This window comes from Lynx canadensis, chromosome E1, assembly GCF_007474595.2.
Source record: "Lynx canadensis isolate LIC74 chromosome E1, mLynCan4.pri.v2, whole genome shotgun sequence".
Lineage (NCBI taxonomy): Eukaryota > Metazoa > Chordata > Mammalia > Carnivora > Felidae > Lynx > Lynx canadensis.
Genome location: NC_044316.2, coordinates 15,198,356 through 15,215,931, shown reverse-complemented (window position 1 = coordinate 15,215,931; position 17,576 = coordinate 15,198,356).

Below are 17,576 nucleotides of genomic sequence, written 5' to 3'. Positions count from 1 at the left end.
ACCTTGGGTGTGAGAAATAAGCCCACCGACTCAATCAAAGGAGGGACGCGGAGGCTCTGAGCACAGTGAAGTGAGGCTTTAATCAATGTCCTTGCTAGAGCAGGTGTCTAATGAACAGACACACTGGGGGCGGTTTCAGCAGACGGTTTATTCCTAGCATGCAAGTCCCTCCCCTGATTCCTCATTGGCTGAGTACCACAGAGGTTACAGCCTTACCCGGATGTTGCCTATGCCCATGTAAGGCAACAAGTAGTCCGATTGGAACAAAGGTACATTCCCTGAGGTGATGCAGAGACTTTCAGTCCTCTTCTCCTTGTTCTTTGGCGCATGCTCATTGCAAAACCAATAAAAATAAGCCCTCGAAATGGAGAGGAGAAGAACCAGGAAGTGAAGTGTCCAAGGGTTTGGGACTCCGTTGTGGGAAGTTCATACATATTTCCAGCAGGCTGTGAACCTACTGTTAGCTAGACAGCACCGCTTTTATTTGGTACTTCTGAAAATGAATCATCTCCCTTACTTCTCACGTTGGGTAAGTGAGCTTAGCTGTTCCAAGCCCTGGTCCCCATACCTGTGAAATGGGGACAATAATGGCACCTCTGAGATAACTCACGGAATGTAATTACTCGGGGTTTGTGTGCTCCACGAATGGGATGATTTGTTATTTATTCACGCCTGGACCATTTTTGCTGTCTTTTCAGGTCGCTAGTCCCAGGAAGTTGGGACCCCCCCCCCCCCACACACACACACTTGTGGGTCTGTTTGCAGGGCCCCTTCCCCAGACTCTGTATAATTAAGTGCTGGGACCCTTCTGTGACTGTAGTTTCCTCTGGAATGTTAAGCGATTACATCCAATTTTGCACACACCCCCCCCCCGCTGTTTCCAGAACTCAGAAGATCCACGTTTCTTTCTGTATTAGTTATTGTTGAGGACATCTCTGTAGGACGCCTGTTGCCTCTCTAGGGCCTCCCTGTATGGGCAAAGGGAGATCCTTTTGTATGAGATCCAGGCCTTATTGGCTGACAGCTGACCTATTGCCCTCAGGCTTGCCTTTGTGGACTGATACCTAACGGCTGAGTCACAAGGCCTGTTCATTCTAAGGTGGCAGGGAGCCCTAAGGCTCCATTTTACCCAGAACATTCCTGGGAAGTGTTACAGAAAAATAAAGCTGGTTATTAGTTAATGGTGGTAAAGACAGATTTTCAATAGTACAGCAATAGAGGGAAGAGTCTGCTTTAATATAGAACTGAGTTTGGTTCTGAGCTGTGTACAGGTGACATGGTCTTTTAAACAGAATGGGTCGTCTGTGTGGCTAGTCGGTTGAGTGTCCGATTCTTGATTTCAGCTCAGGTCATGATTCCAGGGTTGTAGGATCGAGCCCCATGTGGGCTCTACCCTGAACATGGAGCCTGCTTAAGATTCTCCCCCCTCCTCTCTCTCTCTCTCTCTCTCTCTCTCTCTTTCCCTCCCCCAGTCCCTTCCTCTGCTCATTCGTGCTCTCTCTCTCTCTCTCTCTCTCACACTCTCTCTCTAAAATAGAAAATTAAAAATTAGAAAAATAAAGGGGGGCGGGAGAATGAGGGAGTAGGGACAGGGAGCAAGTGGAGGCTCGAGCAGAGTCAGAAAAGTAAAAAAAAATTACCAAAGGCCAGAAAGTGGTCAATATCAAAGCGATTAGGCCATTAATTTGGCACTTACCCAGTCAGGTTCCTACTGTCCCACAGAGACTGGGACCCAGGGACCATGTCCTTCCTGATGGTTATATTGCAAAGGAATGACTCCCAGGCCCTTGAGGAAGATGCTCCTGGGTTCTAGAAGGTACACGTACATCTGAAAGGGACAGAGAAAGAATATACAATACCAAGTTTTTAAAATAAATGCTCTAAGAAAATGGAGGACAGGGGCCTACGGCAAATGTTAGATGGAACTAATAGTAGATTGTTTGTTTGTTTGTTTGTTTGTTTGTTTGTTTTGAGACAGAGACAGGGTGTGAGGCAGGGGTAAGGGGCAGAGGGAGAGAGAGAGGAGAGAGAGAGAGAGAGAGAGAGAGAGAGAGAGAGAGAGAGAATCTCAAGCAGGCTCCAGGCTGAGTGTGGAGGCCAACACAGGCAGAGCTGATCCCACCACCCTGGGATCATGCCTAGACCTGAAGTCAAGAGTCAGACACTCAACTGACTGAGTCACCCAGGTGCCCGGACAAATGGCAGATTCTTTTGGCAGCCTTGAGCTTTTCAGACAGGAACTCAAGGGGCACCTGGCTGGCCCTGTCAGTAGAGCATGTGACTCTTGAGCTTGATCCCAGGGTCGTGAGTTCAAGACCCACACTGGGCTTTGAGCCTACTTAAAAAAAAAAAAAGGCACTTAAGGAACTCAAGGAGGGCTGGTCATCCGGGTGACATGGTGACCTTGGGCTGCTACAAGCCATACCAGATATTTTTTCAAGTCTCCGTATGGAGGGAGTGGACAGTCTTGTTCACGTTGAAAATTGCAGTTCTTACAGGCCAAGGTTGAGGCCTCGTCCAGAAGTAGGATCAGAGGAGCCGACTAAAATTTGGTCAAGGTGCGAGTCTTTGTCAAAAGGAAGGTAGGAGTCAAGGAGGCTGGTCCTGCTGAGGTTACTAGAGGCTCGCAACTGAGCGATGTGTCTGTTCCAATGCTCTACATGTGGCGAAAGAAGAACCAAGGTAACAACGAATCAGATTCTCTCTTCAGTGGTCTCCTGCTAGTGGACTCCCAGCCCTTCCTGATAGGGTTCACTTTGGTGTGCATCAGAATCCTTGGGAGAGTATGTTAAAATGTGATTCTGGGCCCCACCTCCAGATTCAATACATAGCCTGTGAATCTGCATATTTAACAAACCCTCAGGTGCTTCTGACACAAGAGGCCACTTTTGAGAAATTGGCTTGAAGTATAAACATAGCCTCCCCAGGTGCCTCCCTGACTCTCTTGGTTAAGCATCAGGCTCTTGATTCCGGCTCAGGTCATGATCTCACAGTCATGAGCCCTGTGTCGGGCTCCATGCTGGGCATGGAGTCTTCTTGAGATTCTCTCTCTCTCTCTCTCTCTCTCTCTCTCTCTCATAAACAAACAAACAAACAAACAAACAAACAAAGTCTCTCAAATAGATACACAGACAACCAGAAACCTTCTTCAGGCGAACACCCACAGTAATGACCTCTTGCCCAAGAAACTCCAACAGCATCATGCATTCCCCAGGCAGCACGATCCTACATACGCCATTTCCATATTGTTCCGGAACTCTCTGAGCACTGCCAATCTCATGGGAGCGAGTGCTTCTCCGACATCATCCAAGACATCCTGCATACTTCGGGCTTCAAGATTATTTTTTGTCTTTTAGCTATAGGGGCGGTTTCAATAAATGTCAGAGAGCAGGCTAGTAAAGGCCCTGCAGAGGGAAATTCTCGAGTCCCAGGAGACTGCTGAGAGGCACTCACCAGCTTATGCCATAAGCCCCCGTCTATGCCCTACACAGGGCTACCACACAGAGCACTTGTCCCCACCAACACTCCACATTTTATTCTACACTGGGTGGGTGCAGGCAATCTTATTTGTTCCCATTTTGCATGTCTAATTAATTTTTTTATTTTATACATTGTTTAATCAAAGTTTTATTTAAGTAATCTCTACACCCAACATGGGGCTCGAACTCAGGACCCCGAGATCAAGAGTCACGTGTTCTTCCAGTTGAGCCAGCCAGGCGCCCTGGCATGTCCAATTACTACTGCTTGCAGGGTGGATTCACATCTCCTCTATTTGACAACCCCAGGCAGGGGAGACGTGCCCCAGTCAGACACAACGTCCATCTGATGCTGGGTGACCCGGAGGCGTCCGCTCAGCCCATCCACCAGACACCATTGAGGGTCTTACTCCTGTCCCAAGAAAAGAATTCAAGGACAGACCAGAGAGTGGTTGAGCAGTGCGAGGGAAGGGTTTATTAAAAAGAGAGTGCATTCTGGAGATGTGAGAGCAGGAGAGCGCAAGAGTCAGCTGCACCCAGGGTTTGGGGGCTCTTTTATTGACAATGTTGACTATGGGTAGAGTGGAATATTTATTATTTGGGGAGGGGATTTCTTTGGGAGCAGAGTCTTGCAATTTTTCTTCCTTACTTGGTCAGGGTCTCAAGGCCTTCTTTGTCTGGGGCCTGTCTGGTTTGATCTGGCTTCTTGTGGCCCTGCCTGTGGAATGCCGCGAGGGCAGGTTGCTAACTGTCCTGATAGCGGCCTCGGCCTCCAACTCCCCATTTGTTGGCCTCCAGGCATCCGGTTAAAAAGCCTAACTAACCGCAGCCTCTGACACATCCTCATAATACAATCAGGTGAAAGAGACCTCAGCACTTCACAAAAAGCCTGTTCAAACATTTCATTTTTTTTCCAAAAAAATTTTTAAAAAAATTTTTTTTTCAACGTTTATTTATTTTTGGGACAGAGAGAGACAGAGCATGAACGGGGGAGGGGCAGAGAGAGAGGGAGACACAGAATCGGAAACAGGCTCCAGGCTCTGAACCATCAGCCCAGAGCCTGACGCGGGGCTCGAACTCCCGGACCGCGAGATCGTGACCTGGCTGAAGTCGGACGCTTAACCGACTGCGCCACCCAGGCGCCCCATTTTTTTTCCAAAAATTTTTAATGTTTGTTTATTTTTGAAGGAGAGACAGTGCGAGCGGGGGCGGGGCGGGGACAGAGGAAGACACAGAATCTGAAGCAGGCTCCAGGCTCTGAGCTGTCAGCAGATCCTGACTCGGGGCTGGAACCCACGAACCGGTCACTCGCCCCGATGCGGGGCTCAAACCCACGAACTTTGAGATCATGACCTGAGCTGAAGTCGGTCGCTTAACCGACTGAGCCACCCAGGCGCCCCATTTCTTCTTTTTTAAGTAGGCTCGATGCCCAACGTAGGGCTTGAACTCACAACCCTGAGATTAAGAGTCTCGTGCCTTACCAAGTAGCCAGCCAGGCATCCCCACTCGTCCTGCTTCTTAATAACCATCCAAAGGTTTCCATTCTGCTGGGTAAGTCCCATGACTTTTCCTTTCTGTTTCCTCTTTGTTTTGCTCCTATAAATATTTACTTTATTCGTCTTATTTCTTAATAACCATTTAAAAATTTCCACCAAACTTGAACCAGTGCCTAGGCTCTGCCTTTCCCCATTCTCTCATTAATTAACCTAATGTTTTTACTAGTTTTTACTATGTTTTACTAGTGTCAGTAAGACCCATGAGGGGAAGCTGAGGCGGCAAATTTGATAAGGTTTCCAGAACCTAGCCTCAGTTTTACAGTAGTGAGGTTATATGGGGTGCCCGTGTAACAGTCACTCCGTTAACCCTGGCATTTATCATGATCTGAGTAATGGGCGGCGAATATCCGGGTCATTGTAAAGCTGTCCCCCATGACTTGCTGCTTCATCTGCGGTGCTCTACTTGGCATTCATAGCAGAGGACAGACTGTCCCATTCTCAGGGTAAACAGACCTTACAGTGGCTTTTATCCAGTCCACCAGGCTGGCTGTTCCCTTGGGAATGAGCCGTTTTGTGTCTGGGTTATGTATCAAGTAGTCTGTGCTGTTCCCTAGGGACCCGTGGGTCCTGCATCGACCCCAGCATGTTCTTCTACTCTGCAGCACTCAAAACCAAAGACAAAGCCCCCAAATTAGTTACTTCCACAATCCATTTTGCTTCAAGTTCCTCTGGAAGCTGACGACACCAACCTATAAAATTTAACAGCTCCTTCATACTATACCCCTGGTTTCAGAAGTGTCTCGGTTTTGCCCTCCCCCGACATTGACTACCTTCTTGGTAACCAGTGAAGTCTTAGAAATCCTTTCTGTTGTCACTGCATACTTTTTCCTTTGGTGGGGGGCTTCGAGGCTAGTAGCCGAAATTTAAACTGACCCAAATCTGAACTTAGCCTAGCATTAAAGTCCATCCCAGAACTCTGAATTTCATTTTAGCTATTACAGATAGTAACCAAAGGACTGAGTATTTTGCCTTTTTCTTACTAGTTTGCATTTCCTTATACATCCTGTGAACCATCTCCCTGGGAGTTGGAGCTCTCTCTAAATTCCATTGGTAACTTTTACCTCTAGTAACTGAGCACAGCTACTGATTCAGACCATCGGGGACCACCTAGGTCCCTCACACAGGAACTGTCCCCCACACAGTTCCTCACCCCCAGCCTTTTATCCTTCTCTTCCCAAATTACACCCACGAGCCAGGGCCATTCTAGCAAATCCCACTTTTTTTTGACATCCACTGAAGGAAAATTTTGCTTTGTTTCCTTTTAAACACATAACACTTCTGGCACCAGATATATGGGTTTTTCCACACCAACCAAGTCTCCAATTCTCGGCAGATGCCAGCTGAGTGTTTTACAATTTAATTTAATTCTGACACTAATTGCCCAGAGGTAGCACAGACCTCACAAATTAAGGGCTCAATCCCACGAGACCTCTCTACCCCCCACGCCCATTCAGATGCCAGTGCAGATCCAGGCCTCCCATGGTTTAAACTGATCAGTTATAAACTGGGGGAGGGAGGAGTCACCAATTTATTACAAAGGATATATGGATATATTAAAGGATACAAATGCAGGGTGCGTGGGTGGCTCAGTCGGTTGAGCGTCAGGCTCTTGATTTCGACTCGGGTCATGATCCCAGGGTGGTGGGATCAAACCCTGCATTGGGCTCTGTGCTGAGCGTGGAGCCTGCTTGAGATTCTCTCTCTGTCTCTGTCCCTGCCCCTCCCCTGCTCGTGCACTCTCTCTCTAAAACCAAAAATAAAATAAGAGGGTACAAACGAACAGCTAGATGAAGAGATACATAGGGAAGGGGTGTGGGGAGGGATGCCGAGCTTCACGCCCTCTTGGGGCGTCACCTTCCCAGCGCCTCCATGTTTTCACCAACCTGGAAACTCTCCAAACCCTTTTAGTTAGGATTTTTGTGGAGGCTTCCTGATGTAAGCACGACTGGCTAAATCATTGGCCAGTGATGATGAAGTCAGTCTCCAGTCCCTTTCCCTCTCTGCTCCCCAGAGGTGGGGCTAAAAGTGCCAGCCCTCTGATCACGTGGTTGGTTCCCCTGGCAACGGGCTCATCCATCCTTAGGGCATCCTTAGGGGCTTTCCAAAAGTCACTCATTAACATAAACTCAGGTGTGCTTGAAAGGGGCTTGTTATGGGCCAGAAAAGATGCTCTCTCGCTTCTATCCCTCTGAAGCTGTTTCAGGAGCCTGGGACAACACCTAAATATCATAACAAAAGATGGCCCTAGAGTTCTTATCACTTAGGAAACATAGATGGGTTTTAGGAGCTCTGGTCAGGAGTCAGGAAGAAAACCAACATATGAATTTCTTCTTCTTTTTAGAAAATATTTATTTATTTTTGAGAGAGTGTGTGCGCACAAGCGCATGCAAGCAGGGGAGGGGCGGAGAGAGAGGGAGAGAGAGAATCTCAAGCAGGCTCCCCGCTGTCAGCGCAGAGCCTGACACAAGGTTCGATGTCATGAACCGTGAGATCGTGACCTGAGCCGAAATCAGGAGTCAGACATTCAACCGACTGAGCTACCCAGGTGCCCCTATATTTCTTATTATATCACAGCATCATGGCGGGGCAGACACAAATCTCCCATACAGAAGAATTCCAAATAAATTATGTAGCTACCCCACTCTCAAGGAGGAGGAACAGAACATCCCACTCCTTAAGTGTGGGCCCTGCATAGTGACCTCCACGGAGAGAGTAACTTTGGAGAGGAGAAATCTGATGGACACCTCAGCCAGGTGATCAAGGCCAACAATCGACAGTGATAAATTATGGCAACAGTCATGAACCCTTGATATGATGGGAAGAAAATGGCTCTTTGCCTCTATGGTCCACCTCCTCAAACCCATAGCTCCAGTGTAGCCACGAAGAGATATCAGACAAATCCCAACAGTGGGGCGTCCTATAACATACCTGGCAAGTCCTTCTCAAAACTGTCAAGGTCATCAGAAACAAGGAAAGTTTGAGGAACTGTCGTAGCTAAGAGGAGCTTAAGGAGACATGACAATTAAGTGTAATACGCTATCTTGGATGGGACATAAAAAGGATATTAGACAAAAACTAAGGAAATCTGTGTAAGCTCAATTTTTCTGTAAATCTAATGCTCTTCTACAAATAGTCTATTAATTAAATTTTTAAAAAATGTTTATTTATTTTTGAGAGAGAGAGAGAGAGAGAGAGAGCGTGAACAGGGGAGGGGCAAAGAGAGAGGGAGACACAGAATCTGAAGCAGGCTCCAGGCTCTGAGCTGTCAGCAGAGTCCAACTCGGGGCTTGAACTCATGCACTGCGAGATCATGACCTGAGCCAAAGTCAGGTGCTTAACCGACTGAGCCACCCAGGCACCCCTGTTCTGTAAGTTTAGACCAACTAGTCCACGCTGCCTGATCCCCATCTCCAATCTACTGAAAGTGTCATAGGAAACATACAGAAGGAGCTGTGGTTTATTGGATCACAAGGTCTCCAAGTGCCCTGAAGTAAGGAGAAGTGAGTTTGAGCTTCAGTCACTAATTTCTGCCAGGGTGTCTCTGGGCATACACATGAGCGCATCTATAACCTGAGGACCTGAATATCTATGCCACAGCTTATTACATCCGTCAGTGGCACTTGGAAATATATGGAACTCTATAATGAGGATGCATTATATTCATAAAGTCTTCCCCCTGTGGGAATGAATTTGTATAAGCCAATATCTATTCACCCTTCTCTCACAGACTCAATAGAAAAGAGACGTCTTCACACGCATGCAAATAGATTGCTGATTCTCTCTCTTTTTAATTTTTAAATGTTTTTATTTATTTTTGAGAGAGAGAGAGAGGGAGAGAGAGAGAGAGAGAGAGAGAGAGAGAGAGAGAGAGACAGTGTGCGTGGGGGAGGAGCAGAGAGAGAGGGAGACACAGAATCCGAAGCAGACTCCAGGCTCCGAGCTGTCAGCACAGAGTCTGACGTGGGGCTCAAACCCACGAACTGTGAGATGATGATCTGAGCCGAAGTTGGACACTTAACAGACTGAGCCACCCAGGCGCCCTGGGAAATAATTCTTAATAACCAGGTTGTCAGCTGGGGCTCCCCCAAGCTTTGAAATGAAAGCAGGCTCCGTCCCTAATTTGAGGCACTTGCTCTTTCAAGGCTCTCTGCCTCGGGCCTCGCCCTGTCCTTGGCTGTTGTGCGCCCTTGAAACTCAACACTTCTTTGAGTTCTCCACCCAAATCTATGCACACAGAAGGGTCAGGTATAAATCTTTTCTGGGTGGTCAGCGATCCAAAGAAAAGTCAGGTCCCCCCACAGACGGTACGTGCACTGTCACAGGCTACGCAAGCAGCATGTGGGCGACTCCTGGGGGGGACGGTTTTGGGGCCGGTAGGTGGGGTAGCACTTGTGGAATCCCTGCAGCATTGGTCATTCAATCCTTACAGCAGGACTATTATGAGGTCTCTTTCTCGTATAAAGAAACGGAGACTTAGCCACTAGCTACCTTGGTGATTTCAATTTAAATTAAGCACAATTAAATGAAATTTAAGAATCCATCTCATGTGACTAGTGGCTGGTGGACAGCATAGCAGTACAACATGTCTCTAATTGCAGGAAGTCTGCGGGACGGTGCTGGCTTAGAGAGATTTGCTCACATGGCCAAGATCACGACTCCCACGGGGAAGATCCAGATCCGAAATGGAAGTCAACCCCAGGGACTGGTGGGGGCTGCCGTGTGTCTGGAAACCAGGACTCTCAGATTTGGTTATCACTCGACTACTGACTTCTGGGATTATCTCAGGAAATTATTTCATATATATATATATATATATTCATATATATATATGGTTTTTTTTTTTTTTTTTTTTTTTTGTCTAATGGCTTTCCTGGTAGAGTGAAGGGTTAAAGAGCTTCAGCGTGGCCCCTCCATTCTTCCCTGACCCCCACCCTGAGGCTCAGAGGCAATGAAAATGGAGAACATTGATTGCACAGGTTCTTGAACTGGTGGAGGCAACACCCCAGGCCGATGAAAGCTTTAGCTTTTCGTCGCTGTTTCCCTCAAGGACTGGAGCAAGTTGCCTCCGTTTGCCCCTCCATCAATGGAGGATTCGTCCACTCAACGAACTGACGTGGAGCTCCGGCGGGTGCCGGGTACCGTTTCAGGCCTCCCACCCACCCTCCCATGGCATCCCGGGGTTGTTAGAATGGCTCGTTTTTGGCTTTGGGGACTTGAAGCTGCTTGTGGAAGAGAGTGATGCTTGCAAACAACAAGAAGGGGCCCTGGAGACCCGTCCGCGGCGAACGTCGCGGTGCAGCGGGACCCTCGCCCGCCAGGTGACCTCAGGCCCGGTCCTCCCGCGCGCGCCGCAACAGGTCTCGGGGCGGAGAGGGGCGGGGCGGGGCGGGGCGGGCGCCTGGGTACCTGCGGCCGCCGGCAGAGGGCAGCCAGGGAGCGCGCCCGGCGGCAGGGCGGACCCCCGCCCCCCACCCCCCAGGTGAGTGTGGCCAAAGTGGGGCCGCCTTCTCGTCCGGGGCCCAGTCTCGGAGGGCCGGGGGGTGCGTCTGGCTCCCGGCGGGGCGGCCGCGGAGCGGCGGGCGGGGCCTGGAAGCTCTTGGCTCTCGGGGCGGGGGCGAGAGCCCCGGGGGCCGGCGGGGCGCTGGCAGGCCCTGGCGCCGCGCTCCCCTCCCCGCCGCGCTCGCCGCCGGCCTCTCCCGGAGCCCGGGCTGGACCCGAGCGGCCGCGGGCAGCGCCCGGGCCCGGGCCCCGGGACGGCGTGCGCTCAGCGTCTGGCCCGCTGCCGGCCCGGGGCCCTTCGCGGAGCGGGTCGTGCGTCCCGAGCTGGGGGGCGGCGGGGGCGAGGCGGGGGCGGCCGCGGCGGGGAGGGGGAGGGCGGGCGAGTGCGGCCGCCGACGCCAGGCGGCGCTGGGGTGAGCGTTCCCCGCGAGCGAGTCAACAAGTGCTGTGTTTACCGAGCACCAGCCGCGGGTTGCGCCGCCGGTCGCCCCGCCGGGGCGCGCACGTGCGGCGGGAGGGGCCTCGGTGTCGCCGCGCCACTGCCCCTCTGCGCTCGACCTTGCCCTCGTTGAGGATCCCGCTCTCCGGGTGATAGGCTTGGGGCTCCACGGTGGGCCCCGGCCCTGGACGTTTGGGCCCTCGCCCGTAGTTAGGTGGTCGGGAGTGGGATTCCCATGACACGTTGGTGCCCAGGAGCGTGTGAGTGCGGGATGGAGGTGTTTCTCACTGGCCAGACGGGATTCTTCTGTCACTCTGCCCACCTCTTTCGGCCTGAGAATCTTGCCCTGGGTTTGCTTTCTAACTCTCCGGAAACCCACTCCAGCCACCTGTTTTTCCCAGGTAGAAGACTTGGAGGAAGTGTTGAAACCATGGTGCCTCGCTGCTTTCGGGATGAAGGCTCTGGGCTCGTAGTGGTGCCTATGACACAGCACTATTGCGGCGGAAGCCCCCTTTCTTCCTTTCTTGGGCTCTAGCAAGGGCTCTGTTGGGAGATCTGGGATGTTTGTCCCTTGCCTGGCTGGAAGGCTGAGGACCTGATTTTCCCGTCTGGGTGGTCTGTGCGCCCCCCCCCCCCCAACTCCCCAGGTTGTTCTAAGGACAGGTGTGATGCAGAAGATGGAAATCCATCCTCAGTGAGATCAGGGCCAGGGAGATTGTGCTGACAGATCAAGTTCCATCTGTGCTGCTCCATGGGAACCTTTGATCTTCCTAGCAGCTGGGGGTTGGAGGAGGCAGGGGTGGCCCTGTGGCACCCTGCAGAGCTAGGGCTGCAGTCCCTCCCCACCTCCTTGAGAGAATGTGCCCCTACGGGGTCTCCACACCCCTCATCCTCCTGCCTGTGACATCCACTTGGCTTCCCATCTCTTGGGGGGAAAAACACGCATCGGAGCCCTAAGCTTCATTTCCTCTTTTCTCTCACTGTCACATTTTCCAGACAAGTGCTCTGCACCTGCCGCCTGCCTCTCAGCTCCACGCCTCCCCTCTTAATCCTCTGCAGCCTGGCGCAGCCTGGCCCCACCACTTTGCTGAAACTGCTTTCCTGAAAGTCATCTTGTTTCCAAACATTGCTCATTTGCTGGCCTCGTCCTTCTGCCTGGGGAGCAGACCCCCGTGTGCTTGTGTCTTCTCTGCAGCTTCTTTGGTGTGATGTCTGGGGTACCCCACTCTCCTGGTTTTGTCCTTCTCCATTGTTCTTTCTCTTTGGACCCCTCTTCCCTCTTTAGCGGGGTGTGTTTTGAGGTGCTGTGCTTAGCCTCTGCAGGAGCTGTCTCCGGGAGCCCTCAGGGGAGCTGCCCTCTCTGGGTTCTGGCTCCAGTCCTGGCTCCTTGGATGCCCCGGGGACACCCCAAACTCGGCACCTTGGAGTCTGGCCTCCTCCCAGGCAGCTGCTCTCATTTGCTCCTCAGCAGTGGGGTTCCCTCCCGAAGTGTGTCTGAGCCTCTGCAGTCCATCTGCCAAGTCACCTGTAGACTGACGGTCCCTGACTACTCTATCTCTGACCTTCCTCCGCTGAGAAATCTTCAGAGGCTCTGGGTTCCCTCCCGCACAAAGCCTAGCTCTTCTTCCCAGATTTGAAGGCCTCTCGGTCGTGTGTCCTCGCTCTCCCAAACCAGTTTCCAGTCGTGCAACTTCTTCCCTCCCTCTGTGGTCAGCCCTTTTGCCCTTTGGGATCCCGCTCGGCCACTGTTCCCCTGGGAAAGCTTTGGGGAAAGCTGGCTGCACTGGGAGCCTCTTTCTTGGCCTTCCCTGTCTACCATGCCCTCATGCAGCTGTCTGCCTGCTGGTCTCCAACCCTTCGTGTCCCTGAAGATCCCCAGGACCTGGCACCCCGTAAACACTCAGTAAAGGAATTCCCACCCCCAGACGTCTGTGAATACCTCCCTGTCGTCCTTCAGGGTCTGGCTGAAAGTCCACCTCCATCCTAGACTGTTCCAGTGTTCCGGATTCCCATCCATCCACACTCCTGCTGGGTTATTGATGGATTCATTACAGTTTGTGCCACCCAATTTAATACTTTGTTCTCTGCCATTAGCCTCCAGTTGTATCATGGGCGTGAGAGATGCTTTTCCGGCTCTTGATCATAGCAGCTGTTTATTGAGTGGTCATTAGGAATGGGGCGGTGTGCTGATCTTTCCAGGCAGTTCCCTTGTGTGTGTTATCCTCTCAGTGCCCAGAGGGGTGGGCGCTGCGATTATTGTCTCGTTCTGCCCCTGAGGGCTCAAACCCAGAGAGCTTCAGGGACCTACCTAAATCCCACAGCTTGTAGGTGGGCAAGGGTGGAGGTTGGGACTCGGGTGTCTGACTCCCAAGACTTTTTCAATGCTAGGATTTGCAGTTCGGGGAAGCGTATGTATGCTTCAGTCCAGGGCGTGTTCTGTGTCCTCTTGGCACCTGGCCCAGGTGTGTGGGATGTGTTGGTAGCCTGGTCAACTGGTTGCTTGGGGACTCCAGGAAAGGACTTAGTAACAGAACAGATGGTTAGTGGTGGGATAAGTGACTCAAGGCGGCTGTGACATCTGCCCCGAGGCCTTAGAAACAGCCTGTCTATGTGTTTGTCTCCGTGTGTGTGCGCGCACATGTGTCTTAAGTAAAAGTTGTGCTACAGAGAACCCTGCAGCGCCCGTGGATAGTTTGGGTCTTTTCGGTCCCTGAAGGCAATTTTACGTGCTTTTTTTTTTTTTGGTAAACAAAATCAACCCCACCCTCCCAAACAGTAAGGCCTTCAACTAAGTTTCCGAGTCCTTCCTTCCCTCTGCAGGTCACTGTCATATGAAAATGAGTTCCTGCTGTGAAATACAGTTGCCATGGTAACCACTAGTGTGAGGCCCTGAGTCTCTTGCTCCTAGGTCTCTGCACTGTAAGCTTCCAGGGGCTTTTTCCGTCGTCTTCTCCTAAAAACACACACTCCTGCGTTTCACAATCCTTTTGCGTGGACGTTAAAACATTTTGTTTTTTCAGGCAGCGATTTCTGGGCCATGTCGATGCTCTGGCAGCTTGTCACCGGCCTGCCGGCACATACCGTTAATAATAACTCGAGAACAGTGCCCCTGGTTTAGGTCATATTTTGAGTGGCATCCATTGAACAGTGGCTGTGGCCGCGGCACATCCTCGGGGACCGGGGAGGCAGAGGGAGAGAGCGGTGTGGTGTGGTAGGGAGGGCTTTTGGGTGCAGGTCTGCTCCACTTGGAGGTGGTGACATGGTTTGTCTTCAGCTGCTGTGTCCTGTGTCGGAGTCTTGCTCAGCTCTCCCGGCAGGGGCCGCCCAAAGCGGGGTGCCTCAGGGGTGCGAAGAAAGGGTGCCTTTGGCAGTTATCATAGCTGCTGACGTTGATGGAGCATTTACTGTGCGCGGACACCGTTCCCTTATTTAGTCCTCAACCAGGCGAAGTTAAAAGTGCTATTACTGGGGCACCTGGATGGCTCAATCAGTTAAGTGTCCTGATCTCAACTCAGGTCTTGATCCCAGGGTCGTGAGTTCAAGCCGTGTTGGGCTCTGCGCCGGATGTGAAGCCTGCTTTAAAAAAAAAAACAAAAAAACAACTATTATTATCCCCATTTTATACGTAAGGAAATTGATGTATAGAGAACTTAAGTGCTTGCCCAAGGACACACAGCAATAGTCCTAGGAAGTGTGACTCCTATGGCCAGTACCCTTATTTGGTGCCACGCAGAAGCTGGAAGGACTATGTTGAAAGAACGAAAGGGTGAATTGGAGAGGTGGGGCAGGTTGTCTTTCTCAAGATTGGAGGCCTAAAGCAGCAGTTTTCAAACTTTTTTTTTTTTTTTTCAGTTTACAACTTTTTATGTCTTACGGGCAAAAGACGGTGGTGAAAAAGCATGTACTAGAATGTTTATAGCAGCACTATTTGTAATAGCCAAAGAACTGGAGAGCACCCAATGCCCAACTGGCAGTAGGACAGACAAATAAATTGGGGGGAGTACACACAGCGGAACATTCTAAGCGAGGATGAACGATGTGCAGCCACATGAAGCAACATGGCTGAGTCACATAAGCCAAGTAATTGAGTTTACTTAGCTTTTCCACAAGCAGCGAATGTTCAGATTGCACAGTTTTTCACAGTTGCAAACTGCCACAGAGACTGTCCCAGAACTTTCCACCTGTGCACACATGCCGGGGGTTCTTTAGGGCAGATCCTGAGCAATAGAATCCCTGTGCCATAGGGCAGGTGCATTTGTCGTTTCAATGAATTGATGTCCACTGTGACATTCCTTTCCAAGCCTCAGATCCCATGGCTTCATCAATCTGATCCCTGTGAAATTTCCTCTTGTCAGTTTCAGGCAGGCATTTTGGTCTCGCTGGCATATTCTGTGCCTTGGTTTTGTTCCATTGCTCTTCCTTCCTGATCATCACCCAACAATGTGATGGCCCGTCCCTGGTCACTCTAAGCACAGGCCAGATGGCCCCCCCTCCTGGCTACTCTGTGAGGGGACTCTTGGCTGGGAAGGAGGCCCTTCTAAATCCAAGATGCCACATTTCTGGGAGTGTAGGATGTATAATCAGTGAATGAGAAGGGGGTGGGGACCAAGCAAGAGGGAACTTTATAAACTCCGGCATCAACTCAGCTGCTTTGACAATCAGATCCAAAGATGAAAAAGCACTAACACATAAAGTAGTCATGAGCACAGCTATGTAAGGCAGGCAGGGCTGGATATATATATATTTTTAAGTTTATTTATTTTGTGAGAGAGAGAGAGAGGGAGGGAGGGGCAGAGAGAGAGGGAGAGAGAATCCCAAGCGGGCTCCGTGCTGTCAGCACAGAGCCCGATGCGGGCCGCGATCTCATGGGCTGTGAGATCATGACCTGAGCCAGAATCAAGAGTCGAAAGCTTCACCAGTGAGCCACCCGGGCGCCCCCCAAAGCTGGATAGTGATGACCATTCACTCTCCTCACCATGTAAACACACCATAACTTTGTAATGATGCCAACAGCCATTACTGCAACACCCAAGCGATTAACTGCTCATGATATACTAGGTGCTTTTACATAAGGTGCTCGCTCCATAACGGCGGTCTTGCATAAGGTGCTCTGGTATTTTTAGCAGCATATAACTGCCATACGAAAGGAGACACTCTCCTAGCGAATGCCACTTACTTTACAGGCTGGCGTGGTCCTTGAAATGCCGATGTTTTACAGGCAGCTCATTGCTGTCAGAAGGTTGAGGATGTCTGTGCTGAGGGCTATAACACCAGCTGTCTTCTGCCATTTCTCTGGGCCAACTTGACACCCCACAACCAACAGAAGGTGATACGCATCGCCTCGCTGGCCCCCAGGCATCACGGCAGTGAGAAAAGGGCCACTTCACTGACTTGGCAGATCCCAACAAGCCACATCCTAGCTTAGCAAGCTCTCTCCAAACCCGTCAGAGTGGCGGGGGACAGGAAGAAACCAGAGCTGATGTGACCCTGCTTGCACATCCCCAGAGCTTCCCGCCCCCTCCCTCCCGCCAGACCCTGGGCACCCACTCTCATGTCACCTCCCAGTTGTCACTAGAAATCCAAGGTTCCAGGTACAGTGAAGTCAAAAGTATGGTGGGTCTGTATTCATGTCCTGGGGTTAGGGTCACTGCTGCCTTTCTTCTGGTTTTGCTAAATCTTTTTTTTTTTTTTTTTAATTTTTTTTTTCAACGTTTATTTATTTTTGGGACAGAGAGAGACAGAGCATGAACGGGGGAGGGGCAGAGAGAGAGGGAGACACAGAATCGGAAACAGGCTCCAGGCTCTGAGCCATCAGCCCAGAGCCCGACGCGGGGCTCGAACTCACGGACCGCGAGATCGTGACCTGGCTGAAGTCGGACGCTTAACCGACTGCACCACCCAGGCGCCCCTGGTTTTGCTAAATCTTATCCACACACACAGAAGTACACATATTAAAATTGATGAATTTTGAGGGGCGCCTGGGTGGCTCAGTTGGTTAAGCGTCCCACTTCGGCTCAGGTTGTGATCTCGCGGTCCGTGAGTTCGAGCCCCGCATCGGGCTCTGTGCTAACAGCTCAGAGCCTGGAGCCTGCTTCCAATTCTGTGTCTCCCTCTCTCTCTCTGCCCCTCCCCCGTTCATGCTCTGTCTCTCTCTGTCTCAAAAATAAATAAATGTTAAGAAAAAATTAAAAAAAAAAATTGATGAATTTTGACAATGCGGACACACCTATGTGACCAACACCGAGCTAAGGAAAACAAACATTACCAGCCTCCCAGAAACCTTCCTCGTGCCCAGGAACCCCCTACACCGACTTCCAACACCTTTATATAAACGGAATCCCATGGTACCAGATGTGCGTAGCCAGGAGGGGTGGCCGTTTGATACAAGAAAACTTTCCTCGGTGCATCTCTGAGCTCAGTTGGACTGAGACATGCTCTCCACATAGTGTTTTGCATTTAAGGGCAGCTTGTGTAGGTAGAAATTCTTCCCTTTTTTGAGCTGAGATCTGCCTCTTTCTTGTTCTGCCTCTGAGTCTGTCCTTTTGGAGCCATTTCAAACAAGTCTTCCTTTCTACAAGGGGCAGGATTTTCACTGATGCAAGATCC